We start from the raw sequence: 15260 nt of genomic DNA on the forward strand, positions 1-15260 counted from the left end.
GACAAGGAGGCAAAATAGAAATGGGGGTAAAGGGGAGAGATAGTATGAGGAAGGAGAAAGGTGTAAATTGGAAAAGTGGGGAAATAAGAATGTGTGTGTGTCCGGAGGAAAGGGAAAGTGGAAATGTGTACGTCGGGGGAGGAGGGCAGGAGGAAGGTGAAAATGGGGGGTAGGGGTGTGTGTGCAAAAGCTGTAAGTTTCAGGAGTAGGGATGGGGAAATTGTGTTCATGTGTGTGTACGCGCGCGTGTGTTACGGGTGTAAAGAAGGGGAAAGGTTGTTCTGTGTGAGCGTGTGTCTCTGTGTGTGTGTGTATGTGAGTGTGTGTGTTACGATATACGGAAGGGAAAAGGTTTCTCTCTGTATGTGTGTGCGTGTGTGTGTTACGATATACGGAAGGGGAAAGGCTTCTCTCTGTATGTGTGTGTGCGCGTGTGTGTGTCGAGTGTGTGTGTATGTGTGTTACGATATACGGAAGGGAAAAGGTTTCTCTCTGTGTGTGCGTGTGTGTGAGTGTGTGTGTGTATGTGAGTGTGTGTGTTACGATATACGGAAGGGGAAAGGTTTCTCTCTGTATGTGTGTGCGCGCGTGTGTGTGAGTGTGTGTGTAAGTGTGTGTGTGTGTGTGTGTGTGTGTGTTACGATATACGGAAGGGGAAAGGTTTCTCTCTGTATGTATGTGCGTGTGTGTTACGATATACGGAAGGGGAAAGGTTTCTCTCTGTATGTGTGTGTGCGCGCGTGCTCGCAGCAGTGGAACTTCGCACTCCCGGAAAGGAGCCCCACATCCCCCCGCACCTCCAGTCGGGTTTGGCCGCTGTCCCGCCCCGGTGCCGCCCCGCCAATGAGTCCGCATCCCTGCCGGAGCCCCTCTCTGGTCCCCTGTCCTCACCTGTCCGGTCCGGCAGCCGCCTGCTTCGCTAGTTTCCTCGGAACTCTCCCTCCAGATTTGGCTCCCGCCTCCTAGACCATCTTCCCTCTGCCGGAAGGCGTCCGCCCCTACTTCTCCCTCCTCCGAGGGATTTCATTTAACTTCAGCATTTGCTGCATCCCAAATGTTAAAGATCCCGAGACATCTGTCCCCTGGGGCATACCAAGGCTCAGAGGTAAAGAGGGGAGAGCTCGGAAGGAAGCTCGGGAATCCCGGTCCACAGTGGGGGGACCAGGACCCTGGGCTGAGGTGAAGGGTCTGGAAGGCTTAAGGACCCCCTGGGCCAAGGGCTGGTGGGGTTGAGAGCCTCTTTTTACCCCTGATTTGGGAGGATAGAGTGACCCTCACTCACCCCCGTCTTTGCCGGGCTTTCCAAGACCCCAGCCTCTGAGAGTGCCTTTGATCAGAAGAGTGCCTGGCCCTCTGTAGCTTTCATTCCAGCAGACCCCAGGGTGCAAGCATGAAAGCAAAGTCCCCATGCCCCTTCCTCCACTTTCCTTTCCTCTCAATTCCATCCTCACGCCCACTGCCACCCGCAAGCAAAACCAAGTCCCTGAATACTATTGATATTATAATGATTTATGTTATATTATTATTTAAAATATATTTTATTATGGATTATATTAATCATAACTGTGAAGTCCTAGAGGGCAGAGGCTGCCTTTTAGCCCTCTTTCTATCTCCAGGTTTTAGCACTGCTCTTGTTGAGGAGTGGGTGCTTAATCGATATTTGATTGACTTCCTTTTTGGGGGCCAGCTGGGGGATGGTAAATTGGTGACTCCCTGAGCCTGCCTCCACCTCCCAGCGAGGAGAACTGACTCCGCTCGATCCCATTTCCCTAGGAGTTAGGACTTAGTACTACAATGAATTATAGAGCACTGAGTATGTAACTGGAAGAAAATCTGGGTTCACATCCCAGTGCTGCTATTTATGGGCCCTTTGGGCAATTCACTTAATTCTTAATCTGTAAAAATCATACTCTGGTCCAGCAATACCGGCCTCCTGGTTGTTCCCCCTTCTAACTCCAGGTGTTTTCTGCGTCCCAAGACTAGAATGGTCTCCCTCCTCCATTCTGACTGTATATCTCTCTGCCTTCCTTTAAATCCAAACTAAAATCCCACTTCTTAGAAGTCTTTTCCCACTCTTCTTAATCACATTGCCTTTCTTTTCTTAGCAATTTCCTAGTTATTTTATAAAAAGCTTGCTTTGTATATATTTCTTTGCATGTTGTCTCTTCCCTTTTAGATTATAAACTCCTTGGGAAAGGGACCCATATGTGCAAAGATGTTTGTGGCAGCCTTTTTTATAGTGGCAAGAAATTGGAAACTTAGTGGATGCCCATCATTTGGGGAATGACTGAATAAGTTATGGTATATGGATGTTATGGAATATTATTGTTCCATAAGAACTGATCAGCAGGATGATTACAGAAGGGCCTGGAGAGACTTACATGAACTGATGCTAAGTAATATGAGCAAAACCAGAAAATCATTGTACACTACAACAAGAAGATTATACAATGATCAATTCTAATAGACATGGCTCTTTTCAACAAGGGGGATGATTCAGGCCAGTTCCAATGATCTTGTGCTGAAGAGAGCCATCTACAACCAGTGAGAGGACTGTGGGAACTGAGTGTGGATCACAACATAGCATTTTCACTCTTTTTGTTGTTGTTTGCTTGCATTTTATTTTCTTTCTCATTTTTTCCCTTTTGATTTGATTTTTCTTGTACTGTAAGATAATTGTATAAATATGCATGCATATATTGAATTTAACATTTTTATTATGTTCAACATATATTGGATTATTTGCCATCTGGGGAGGGAGTAGTGGGAATGGGGGGGAAATTGGAACACAAGATTTTGCAAGGATTAATGTTGAAAATTTATCCATGCATATGTTTTGAAAATAAAAAGCTTTAATAAATAAAAAAAGATTATAAATTTGTTGAGAGCAAGACTGTTCTTTAACTCCTTTTATATCACAGTGCTTAGCACTATGTCTGGTACTTACTAAGTAAGTACTTGGTAAATGTTTTTGCCAGGATTGGATCTGATGGCCTTTGTGGTCCTCTGCAACTCTACAAGGATGAACCTATGACTTTAGGAAATAACCTAGGAAGAAAGAACAAGTCCTAGACTCCTAACCCTAAAATGATGTAGCATGTGCCCATTTGGAAGAGATGATATTTTGGAAATACTTACTCCCCAACAGAAAAAGTTAGCCTCACCATCCACCATGCTCTCCCCCAGAAGGAACAAGAATAGGAAAGGAACAAAAGAGGAATAGATAGGTATTTGCTTGTGGGAGAAACAGAATTCTCCTTACCATTCATGGAGGGAGGGAAGGAAAAGCAATTCATGGCGACCCTAGGACATGGTCTCTGAATTGATGTTTTGGGGACATGCATGGCAATTTGGGGCATGTTGCCCCCATTATGCCCTTTCTTTTCATTAAACCTCTTCCCAGTCTCTCACCTACTAGTATACTTTATGGGAAGCCTATTACTAACATGTCATTTATTCCAGGCTGCCCAAGTTTGCATTTTTTTTCCCTGGTTGCTTTCTCTTGACCACTTGTTTTTACTACAACCTCAATTGGGAAAGAAAGGTGAAATTTAGCCAGAGAGGGGCCAGACAGTGACCTGTCTCTGCCCTCTAGCAAGACATTTTCCGAAAGCCCAGAATGACTCACAGCCCCATCAGCAACATTTCCTGCTCAGACCGCATCCTGAAGAACAGGATGGCAAAGCAACAGGTCTGAGGGGTGGCAGCTGGTTTTGCCAAGGGGCAGCCAGAATTCCCCTCAGCCTCTTTCATTCTGTTCTCAACTGTCCTACAAGACTCTGCCCTGGAATAGGGCTGAGGGTACAATCCAGGTTAGCTCCTTCAAACGGGTGAGTGATTATGATCTTTTCTCAATTTTGATGGCTCTCCATCAAGATTTAAAATTTATCATTTAACTAGGGTCCAAGCATAAGGAATCCGGGATGAGGATTGGGGAATAGCGTGTCAAAGGCAAGGCAAGAACCTAGAATATTTGAGAAACAGAGCCATTGAAGAAAAGAAGTAGGACTTCCTAGCCATCATTAGTGTTTTTTTTTTTGAAGGAAAATCAGACTACTCTCTTCAGATCAATTATTGAGTTATCCATGTTATTTCCACTGAGATGAAGTGATATGCCCAAGACCAAACAAGTGGTGACAGCTAGGATTCAAATCTTAGATCCGCAGATAGGACTGGCTTTAGAATCAGTGATTAGTTTTAAATCCTGCTTCTTCCACTAGGGAGACTTTGGACAAGTTGGTTAATTTTTTAAGCTCTCAGTTTCCTTATCTGTGAAATGAAGGGCTCAGACCAGATGACTGCTAAAGACCGTTTCAGTTCTAAATTGATGATCCTTTGAGTATAGTAGGACAAAGTTTTCTGTCATCTCTTTCCATTATCTCTTGAGAGGCATTTTACACAGCAGAGCCCAGTCACCAAAAGTTTCCTGGGAAATCTAGAAGTCTCTTTTTATCTTCCTCTTCTGCATTTCATTTCTATGTCCTTCCTCAGTCTCCTTTTCCCTGAATTATTTTCCCCAAAAGTCTCTCTTCTTCTCCTGCTACTGTTTTCATCTTTATTTGCCCCACTTATCATTTTCCCTTCTTTTGCATGGTTTTCTAGGGCCATCAAACTATCTGTCTGTCTGTCTACCTATTGTCTGTCTGTCTGTCTATCTATCTATCTATCCCTATCATCAGTTTGCATGGCCCTAGTTAGACCACCAGGTGGCACCATTTGCCAAGAGAACCTTCTTATCACAATCTACATTACCCCCCAACCCCACCCCAATATCACCATCACCAAGGAAAGTCCCTTAGTGACTTGTTCTAGTTCAAACCCTCAGAGTGAATAGAAGTAGAACTCTCTAGCCCTTGTTCGCCTAACAGTTTGTTGGACAGATCCCTCAAACCCCAAATCCCATCTCCAATCTGAGCCCCTATCCCATAACTTTCAGTGATTATGTCCCTGAGGGGAAAAATTTGTTATAACTAATCCCTTAGATGTATTTCCACCTGAAATTTGTCAAAACTGGATGTCATGGCCTCATTGCTGTGGGACAGTGCCCTAGCTGCATCTATTTGTGCTCTTGTGCCTTCAGCAACTGAATCTTAAAACTCAGTTAACAAGAATAATTAGTTAAAATGGAGAGCTTTTGATAGAACAAGTGGTTTTCTATTCCCTACTCTACTTTCTCTCTCCTTCCCACCAAATCAAACAAGCAAACATTTTTTTTTTTCCAACAGTATTTTATTTTTCCAAATGCATGTAAAGATGGTGTTCAAAGTTCATTTCTGTCACAGGGTCCTCAAACTACAGCCCGCAGGCCAGATGCAGCAGCTGAGGACGGTTATCCTCCTCACCCAGGGCCATGAAATTTCTTTATTTAAAGGCCCACAAAACAAAGTTTTTGTTTTTAATGTAGTCTGGCCCTCCAATAATCTGAGGGATAGTGAACTAGCCACCTATTTTAAAAGTTTGAGGACCCCTGCGACCTTGTGTTCCAAATTTTTCTCCCTCTGTCCTTCACCTCTCCCCTCTCCAAGACAGCAAGTAATCTGATATAGTTTAATATGTACAATTCTTTTTAACTTATTTTCATATTTGTCATGTTGTGCAAAAAAAAAAAAAATTAGACTCCAAAAAAGGGGAAAAATCAGGAGAAAGAAAAACAAACAAAAAAGGTAAAAATACTATGCTTCAATTCACATTCAGTCTCCATAGTTCTCTGGCTTGATGTTGATGGCATTTTCCATCCCAACTCTATTGGAATAAGCAAGCATTTATTAAGCTTTTGTTATAAGCTAGGTATTATGCTAGGCCACAAAGATGCAAAAAAGAAAGAAAAAAAGAGAAACAATTTCTGTCCTCTGAAAGCTAATATTCTACAGTGACATAACATATATATATATATATATACACACACACACACACACACACACACACATACAAGGTAATTTTGGGGGGATGGGAGTCAGGAGAACCCTAAGAGTTGAGCAGTTCATTAAAGGTGATTCTTGAGCGAAGAAAATTAAGGGTTGTAAGAAGTGGAGGCAAGGAAAGCCTCCATACATATTATATGACAGCAACCTCTGAGTGTGGCTTTCTCTTTCCCTTCAGTTGAATTGTCTTTTTTTTTTTTTTTAATAACTTTTTATTGACAGAACCCATGCCAGGGTAATTATCCCTTGCACTCACTTCTGTTCCGACTTTTCCCCTCCTTCCCTCCACCCCTTCCCCCAGATGGCAAACAGTCCTATACATGTTAAATATGTCACAGTATACAGTTGAATTGTCTTAATTTGCTAGGGCTGCTCCATAGTAATACCAACCATTCTTCCCTGCTTCCTTGACCTCCTGTTCTTCAGCATGCAGACTGGGAAGAAAAGTCAATTTAAGGTGGAATTCTATGTTTCTTAGCGTTAGTACCAAAATTGTTCATTCCTGCCCAGGTTTGGCAGTTTATAGAGTAATGGATCTGGAATCAGGAAGAGCTAAATTCAGATCTGGTCCCGGGCAAGTCATGCAGCTTTTCTCCTCAGTTGGATCATCTGTAAAATGGCCATGATAAATAATAATAATAATACAATAGTACCTCCAGATATGTTATGAGAATAAAAGGAAATGCTAGTTGTAAAGTGCTTTGCAAATTTTAAGGCACTATATAAATTCTCACTGTTAATTAGTATGTCTCCTTTTATTGGGATTTTTGATCACAGATAATCCAGATCCATAAATGGAGTCTTCAAAGAAATCCAAGACAATGTTAAAAATTGATCTATTGAGCTGTGGATATCTTTGCTTCTTTGCTGAGTTGGGTAAACTTTTGTAGCCGTTACAGAAATGTTGGCTCAGCCCTACAAGCAGCTGCATTTCTAGAAGGCCAGGATGCTACTTTGTAAGGACTGATTTGGTTATTTCTGAGCAGATAAGTGCCCATGGTTTGGAGAGCTAGGCCATCAATTCTTTCCTGGCTCTCGGTAGCGGCCTCCAGAAATTAGCCAATCCTGAAGATTTAAAAAATGAATGGATTTTAGGACTAGAAATCTGGAAGGGACTTCCAAAAAACCCATGGAGTCTCATTTCATAGATGAGGAATCAGAGAATCAAGGAAGTCGAATGATTTGACCAGTGTCAAAAAGGTAATGATTAGCATTTGTGGGTGAGGTTTGAAACTAGGTCCCTTAACTTCAGAACCACTATTCTAATAGTGTCTACTTTCTGTCATCTCTCTGCTAGATTTCAGGGCAGGGCAAGCCCAGGAGGTCATGTTAACTTAATATATAAATCCTCCCTCTTGCTATTTTTATACTCTCTTTAAGGGTGAATATCTGCAATTCTTGGTTGGAAGTTCCCTAAAACATAAAGATAAAGAGAAGCAAAAATATTCTTTTTATCACTGAATTGTTTGCTCTGCCCTCAATCCCTCTACGCAATGAGAAAGAAAGGAAATCTGTAGGAAAGAAGTGACTTTTCAATCCAGAAATCAGTTTCTGATTTTGGAAACCATGGAATGGATATTTTGTTGATAATAGTTCACACTTATATAATATTTTACAATTTATTAAGAATTTCCGAGAACCACCCAGTGTAGTATAAGATAGCTTATCTCCTCTCCACCCCACCCATTTTTCAGATAAGGAAACTGAATCAATTTGCCGCAGCACACGGCAGACTCCTATTCTACCAGATACTCCTGCAGCCATTCTGTCAGTACCTCAGTCCTAAATTAGGTACCTGGCACAATGGAAAGAGCATTAGAGTTGACAGGATCTGGAGTCAAATCTCACCTCTGACCTCTGATCCCCAGAAATTAAAGTTTCTCTATCGGTAAAATCTGTAAAAACAAAAACAAAAAAAGGTTGTGCTAGATGTGATAGGAGTTCTCTTCAGATCTAGATCTGGGAATCTAGATCACCTGGGAGGCAGAAAAAAGAAACTAAAAAATGACAAATTTTAGCTCAATCTTAAAAAAAAAAATATTATCCTAGAAAGAAAATTATCCAGAAGTAGGATAGTTTCTCGCAGAAGGCTTGGGAGTTCTCTGGCCTAGTTTTGTTTTTTTTTCCCCCAAGCAGGGGCTGAATGGCCACTTGCTGAGGATGCTCTAAATGAAATCCTTGCTTCAGATGGGAAAATAGTAAATGAAACAGCTTCTGCAGATCCTTCCAACCCGGGTTTGCTGGAGCCAGCTCTGTCTAGTGAAGCCATTCTTAACAATTTCACTGCAAGCATTTACATCTGGGAAATTGGCAAATGCTATAAATTGGGGTTTAATTTATTATTTTATTGATTGTCTAAAGAAAGTAAAGGAAAAAAAAATATTAACAATATAGATTACATTAAAAAAAATGTCTCGTGGTTATGTTTTCCAGCTAACCATTCCCTCACAGCCAGTAGTTAAAACCTTTATCAGCACCCCAAATTCCTAAGAATTTCTGTTTCTGTGAAATGTCATTGGAAAGACTTCCTAACACTGAAAGAGCTTTTTCACACCCTGGGCTTGGTAGGGAGAGGGGAGAAAAGGTAGTAACTTCTCTCCTATCTTCTCCCTTCCTCTTCCCCCAAACAAAGACCAACAAAAATGGTGGGGGGTGGGGGTGAGAGGTGGGGGGAGATTTGTTTTCAGGCTACCAAATTCCATTTCCTGTGGTTAAGCAGTAAAAGGTACTAAGAGACCAGCCCACAGCAGCCACAGCCACAGCAACAGCTGCCCTGGCATGACTGAAAAACAAACCAGCCCCCCAAAACCTCTGGGGTTTTGTTTCAAGTGACCAAACTGAGGCACAAGGAAAAGGTCAGATGACAAGGGCAGGTAGGGTCTGATGTGAAGCTAAGAAGTTTTCTCAAACATTAGAGATGTTCTGGAAACCCATTTATGTGTTGGCTCTGAGCCTCAGCCTCAGAGCCAGGCTCCTTCTTCCTTCACCTCTCCACCAAGCAACAAAAAAATTAATACCAAAGTAACTACATTTTAAAACTGTTGTTTTCTTTCTTTTTTCCTCCTCTTTCTCTTCCTTCCTTTTTTCTTTCTTTCTTTTCCTTCCTTCCTTCCTTCCTTCCTTCCTTCCTTTCCTTCTTTCTTTCTTTCTTTCTTTCTTTCTTTCTTTCTTTCTTTCTTTCTTTTTTCTTTCTTTCTTTCTTTCTTTCTTTCTTTCTTTCTTTCTTTCTTTCTTCCTTCATTCTTTTCTTCCTTCCTTCCTTCCTTTCTTTCTTTTCCCTCCATTTTCCTTTCTCTTCCTTTTTTCTTTATTTTTTCTTCCTACTCTCCATCCTTTTTCCCACCCCCCTCATTTTTGCTTTTATTTTTCACTCCTTCCCCTCTTTCTCCCATCCTCTTCCCCCCATGTTTTCTCTGTGTCTCTGTCTTCTCACTTGTTGTTCAGAGGTGGCTAGTTTTCTCAATTCTTATCCCTGTTGCAGATATGCTTATCAAAAAAAAAAAATCTTAAAAACTAACAACAACTAGAAAATGAAATAAATATGGAAAATAGGTTGAGTTCCCTCCCAAGGGCTTTATTGACCTCAGGTCTTTTCTGAGCTCTAGCCAGATGCTAGATAGGTCATCAAAGGATTCCAGATTTAGAATACAGAAAATTCCCAGCACAGAAAGAAAAAAAATCATCAGGTGTTCACTTCCAACCCTTTCAGGTGGGTTACTTTAACTAACTGACAATGCTCTTAGCCATACATAAAAGTAATCCATGACCTATAATGCCTGATACATGGTGAGCACTTAAATAAATACTTGTGTATTATGTCATTAATATAGTAACCTACTTTAAAATAAATCAGAATCATGTTTTTAATTTTAAAAAATTTCATTATTTTGAAGAAAACCAAAGGTTTTCAAGGTTTTTTTTTCAAAACATGAAACCAACCTTTTAAATTCCCCTTTTATAGTTCAAGCAGAAACAGAGAAAGAAATACTCAATCCAAAAATTAAGGGCAGATCTGACTTGCTAAGAGAAGCCAAGAGTCCTATGGCCAATTTATTAAGCTTTTCAATAAACTATTATGTACCTGCTGTGTGCAAAGCACTTCACTGAACACTAAATTTAATTAAGAATCCCTCACCTCCTGGCGCTTACCATCCAAGACAGCTATTTATATTATCTAGTATTAACTGGACCCTTAACTGCTGTTCCTTTCCTCCTCTCCCCCTTACTATATGTTTTGTATATTCCTATATCTGTGTCAGCTTTGCCTCCCTATTAGAATATAAGGTCTTTAAGGGCAGAAAATGACTTTATTTCTTCTGCTTGTATCAGCACTCTCTGTTCTTATTACCCTATCAGTACAGAGTAAATGCTTAATAAATCCTTGTTGCTTTGTTTTGCAAAGCCCAGAGGAAGAAAAGCTGTCAAATTACTGCCTTGGGGTGAGATGGGGTTGATTCAGCCCAACAGCATCTACCTTCACTTCCCTTGGAGTCCTTGCCCTGTTTTTCGAGATGGCAGCCTGGGTGAACACTTCTGCCCTCCTTGCTGCCCGCGGTTTTTCGTGGCTTCCCTTTCTCTGATTCTTTGTTCTTATCATGAACTAGTTTCTGTGACTGACTTCTACCTATACTGATTGAACTGATTTTTAAAGGCTACACAAGGTCATGGTCATCATTGTTCATCCTACCATGTTGCACACTTTCTGTTTGCCAAAGACTTATTGAATTTTATCATGGAATTTTTTTTAAATCAAAAAGTCATTAATGACATTGAAGAGTGTAGTTTCTTTTTTTTTTTAAATTATTATTTTATTTTTTCTGGGTATATGTATATTTACTTTTTAAATACACATTTCTTTATGAATCATGTTGGGAGAAGAAAATCAGAAAAAGGGAAAAAACACGAAAGAGGAAAAAAAAATAGAGAAGTGACAGTAGTATATGTTGATTTACATTCATCGACGGAATTTTATAAAGGGATGAACTGGCATGGCTCTATTTTTATAGTTAGTTAAATACCTCTTACTCCACCTTAATCTGACTGTTTTCTGTGATTGTTCTGTGACTTCTGTGATTCTATTTGGGCTTTCAGAGATCAACTTCCTTCCATTAACATACCATATATTATGAAGTCATTCTTTAATTTCTGCATATATCCAGATCATTCTGATTATTTAAAATTATTTTAAATAATAGATTCATTTCCAGTAGAGATAGAACAAGTATGAACCTTTTATATAGCCCATCTTCTCCTTTATTTCTTTTCAAGATGTCTTTATGGCAAAATCCTGGCAATGGAATTTCTGGGTTAAATGATATGATCAATTTTGTGATTGATTTTTTAAAAAGATGTTTCATAGATGCCCCTTTTTTCATACCACTATGATTTTCCAGTGATGACTCCTCCCCTCAAAGAATACTCCTTTCAAACAAATAAGTATGATGAAAGACATCAAAGTTATACATTGCTGTCTAAAAATAAATGCATTTCTACCAACAATAGAACAATTTCTTCAAAGGCCCACTAAAATTAAGTTTTTATCACTTTTTGTTACCTGTTTTTTTTTAACTTACTGAGCAAGAGATGGTATCTCAAGATTGTCTTATTTTGCATTTCTCTGATCTTTAGAGTTCTAGCATCTTTTCATATAAACAATTTGTACTTTCTGTTCACATCCTTTAACCATTTATGCATTAAAGAGTAGATATTATTCTTTAAATGTATATCAGTTTTTAATAGATTCTAGATGACACATATTTATCTTGCATATTGTCTGCAAATTTCCCTCTAATCCATTCCTTTTCTTCTCACTTTATAGATACTCCTGTTTCCTATTCAAGATACCTTTAAACCTACTGGTTTTACATGCAATTTTTTGTTCTATTTGATTTAAAAAACCCAACTATTCTTCTCTACAACTGAGATAAATACATAATTTTTCCCTTGTAGTTTTAGTTATTGAAATGATACATTAATCCAGTTAGAATTTATATAAATGTATGGTTTGAGGTATAATAATGTATGATTTGTAACCTTATTTTTCATCATGCAGGTAATTTTCTACACAATTTTTATTGATTTTAATATCAAAATTTTTTTAGATTTTAATGTTATCCAATATACATTTCTTACACAGATAAAGATTCTATTTTGAAATTCTCTTTCTATTCTTTCTGATCTATTTCTCTATTTTTTTCTCATATGAGAAAGATTTTTAGAAAATAATTTTTATTTGTAGTACATTTTTAAACCCACTTGGGTAACTCCCTTTGAAATCCCCTTGACCCATTTGCTTTTTCATAGTTCTGTTTGATAGTCCTTTTTAAAAAAATGATATTCTTATTGAGCTCTTTTTTTCATTTTCATTCCCTCCTTCTTTTATTTTTTAAAGGACTGGGTCTCTCTATTTTTCCTAAGTTAGAAATGCATGGGCTCCAGTCATCAGAAGGACTTTAACATGCTACATTTTTTTGGACCTAAACCAGTTTGTCCTTCCTTAGGCAACCTAGTGCCCCAACTCCCACTCCCTATATCTGTGGGATCACATGTAAATGCCAGACTTAGTTTGGATACTAGATGCACACAGTTGATTACAACTCAAGAGATTCTTCAGCTTCAGCCTCCCTGGTAGCTAGGTTTACAAATATGTACCACCAAACCTGGCCCAATCTCATTTGTCATATGAATTTGTTTTCATGATTTTATTTCTATGAAATAGCCTTTTGGTAGCTATAATAATGAAGTTGAATTGATCTTTAAGAATCATGCTATGGTGTATGTGCAGAGTTATCATTCCTGGTTCTGAAGGACCCCACTGGAACTGGAAACTGCTTTGCCATAATTCAAGTAATTGAAACAAATATTGAACAGCACAGGATAGAACCCAAATCTTAAGCTTTTTGCTTAAGACTTCTTTCCTAACTGACATTGAACTATTAACTTTGGTTCACACTATAATATTACCAGTAACAATGATAATAATAGAAAACAGCAATTCATATTTATATAAGATTTGGAATTTTTCAACTGAATTTATATACATTATTTCATATAAGCCTCCCAGCTATCCTGTGAAGTATATAAAATAGATATTAAGATCCATATTTCACAGATGAGGAAACGAGGAAAAGCTTGAGAAACTTCCCTATGGTGGTATAATTATTAAGTGTTAAAAGACAAAACTGTGTATGATCATCTCTGATAATTTAAAAAATTTCTTTAGCCCTCATAAGTTCTACTTTGTTTTCTAATCTTGATGATTTTTGCTTTCTCTTTTTTAAAAAATGAGATTTGTTCCTTGTTCATTATTTTTGTTAATCTTTTGGTTTGGCCTTTTAAAACAACTCTTGATTTGATTAATAATTTGAGTTGTTTGTTATTTTCAGACTATTAAGCTTAGGTGTGTTCTTGGCTATTTTTGTTTCTCAGTTTCCTGTTTATTGCCTTATTTTTTTTTCAGATTTTTAAAGTACAAACCTAATCCATTAAATTTCTCGCTTTCATATTGATATAGCCAATAAGTACGATACTTCTGAGAATTGTCTTGGTTCCATCTCATTGATAGCATCTATATATTTAAAAAAATTTTTAAATTATTTTTATTTTCTTCAATTTTATATAAAACATTTTTGTTATACATGTACATTAATTTATTACATATTTCCACATGAATCATTAGAAAAACAATCAAAAGGGAAAAACTACAAGAAATTTAAAAAGGTGAAAATAGTGCATATTGATCTCCATAATTCTCTCTCTGGATATGGATAGCATATTTCATCCGAAGTTTAATAGGATTGTCTTGAGCAGATGAGAAAAGCCAAGTCTATCATAGTTCCTACTATCCTACACAATCCTACTATTACACTGTACAAATGTATTCCTTGTTCTGCATATTTCACTTAGCATCAGTTCATGTAAATCTTTCGAGGCCTTTCTAAAACCAGCATGTTCATCATTTCATATAGAACAATAATATTCTATTACTTTCATATACCATAACTTATTCAACCATTCTTCAACTAATGGGCATCTATTCATTTTCCACATCTTGCTACCACAAAAAGAGCTAATACAAACATTTTTGCACATGTGGGTCCTTTTTCCTCTTTTATGATTTTTTTTGAGACACAGATCCAGTATACAGTTTTATAGCCCTTTTGAGCAGTTACAAATTAGCACCTATATTTTCTTCTAACTTAAGCAACTTTTTGAACTAAAAGAAAATAGATATTTTTTGCTTTTTAAAAATTGAAATATTCTCTATATCGATTAGCTTTAGTTTCTTTAATAATCAATTCAACTTCATCAAGTCTTGTTTATCTCATTCTGTGAAAGAGGTATTAAAATCTTTCACTCTTATTGTTATTTTATCTACTTCCATGAGAATGTGAACTTTTCTTTTATAAAGCTTAGTGCAGAACTCTTAGGTTATCTGTATTTAAAACTGATAACACTTGCATTTGGGGATATCACCTCCTTGATTTTTCTAATCTTATCTCACTCATGGGCAACTCATTGCCATTCTCTTTTTTTCTAAGAGTTTAGTATGAATATCAACAAAGTAAACTTTAGATCAAACTTTAATCTGAATCCATTTAAATATTTCTGCCTTAAATGTACTTCTTGTGAATAACATTTTGTTGTCAGATTAAAAAAATTTTTAATTAAGTCCAGTCCATTTATATTAAGCATTACAATAGTCAAGTTTGTTTTTCTTCTATTATTCTAATCATTGCCCAAATGGAACAAAATCCTTCTAACAAATTCCTCTTTTTCCTCCATTATCAACTGGATGGGTTTCCATAATTGCTTTCTTTTGTTTTATCAAAAATGAAAACTTCCTTTTTGGGTTTACCTGTTTTTACTTCAAACTATTTTTCCAACCTCTTTTTTTCCCTTTCTTTTTTAATCTGAAATATCTGTCCAAAACATCTAGTCATTTAGTTACTACCCATGCTGAAAGTACTTATTTATTTAACATGTGTTATCTTAATTTGAGCAATTAAAAAAATATAGTGCTAGCCCTGGAGTCAGGAAGATGAGTCTTCGGTGGGCAAGTCATATAGGTAAACTATTTGACTTAATTTCTTCATCTATAAAATCAGCTGCAGAAGAAAATGGCAAACCACTCCAGTATTTTTGTCAAGATAATTCCAAGTAGGGTAATGAAAAATAGGACAGGACTGATACTACTGAATAACAATGATATAGAAAGCTTGCTTGTTGTCTGAAGACTTTCTTGAAATATGTACGTCTCTTGAAAACTTTTCAATCTCCAAATGCTTCTCACATGTCCATCTCTTCTCTTAAAGCAACACCCTAAATTTTTCTTCTAGA

The sequence above is a fragment of the Antechinus flavipes genome, chromosome 4, assembly GCF_016432865.1.
Source record: "Antechinus flavipes isolate AdamAnt ecotype Samford, QLD, Australia chromosome 4, AdamAnt_v2, whole genome shotgun sequence".
In the NCBI taxonomy this organism is placed as follows: domain Eukaryota; kingdom Metazoa; phylum Chordata; class Mammalia; order Dasyuromorphia; family Dasyuridae; genus Antechinus; species Antechinus flavipes.